We start from the raw sequence: 1120 nt of genomic DNA on the forward strand, positions 1-1120 counted from the left end.
CAGGAACGGAAAAAAAAACAATCAAATAAAAAGTAGGCGTGACCAATCGAATGTGTGCCCCGCAGAGACGTGTCCGGGCGTCCCAGGTGTGCTGGGAGAGAGGGGGGGGGTGGGGGGGGGGGGAGGCTGGAGTGCTGTCCAGCCAGTCACACCATCCTCTCTGCCGTCGCCCCGGGGCAGCTCCGCGTGGCGGGCTAACACTCTGCTCCCCGTCTGGGGACGACGCCGGCGAAGGGAGGGGGCGAGGGAGGCACCCGAGCTGCCATCGCTCTCCCCGGTTCTCTCTCTTGAACTCACCGTCGGCCGGCCATCCCTCAGCCTGGGACAGTCAAACACAAACCGAACCCTCCAGCAGCACAGCCTCCCTCCTCCTCCTCCTCCTCGTCCGACTCTGTTCCCTCTCTTCCGCTCGGAGCTCGACTCCCGGCGCGTCCTGGCAGGTGATGCCCCTCACAGCTCCTCGGTTAGGAGAACAGCTCCGTCTGTCCGCCACCCCCCCTCCACGCCCTAACCTCCCAGGAACCGAGGAAGCCCTGCCTTGAGACTTCCCGGTCGTCGCCCTGAGGCCTGCGAGGCGCTGTCTACGGGGGCGCGGGTGTTCATGCGTGGTTCACGTACGTGAGGATCTCCAGAGCGCAGGTGAGTCGAACTCCTGGGTACTCGCGCTCATCCTCGGTAATCCATCCGCAAAGAGGCGGAACAAAAAAAACGACAAACCGGGGATGCGATACACCTGGATCTGTAGCCTGCTTCCACGGTTACGGAGACGGCGTCCCACGTTCACCCGAGCCACTTCTCCGCCAACGGATGCCCCGGTGCACGTACCGACGCCGCTGCCATAGCACCGCGAGAGGCAGAGAGGGAGGGAGGGAGGGAGGGTGGGAGGGAGGGAGGGAGGGAGCAGACACCTGGTAGACTTCAGCAGGTCGCCTGCATCGCTTCTCTTGTTGCTATTCGTACCGGGGTGCTAGAGAACAGCAATGCAGGCTCGCTGTTTGCTTGTGCGCACACACTCGCACACACGCATCATATGGAAGCAAACAAACACATACACACACACACACACACACACACACACACACACACAGGCACGCACGCACGCGATGGCAGAAGCTTTACC

This window comes from Gadus morhua, chromosome 9 (genome assembly GCF_902167405.1).
Source record: "Gadus morhua chromosome 9, gadMor3.0, whole genome shotgun sequence".
Classification (NCBI taxonomy): Eukaryota; Metazoa; Chordata; class Actinopteri; order Gadiformes; family Gadidae; genus Gadus; species Gadus morhua.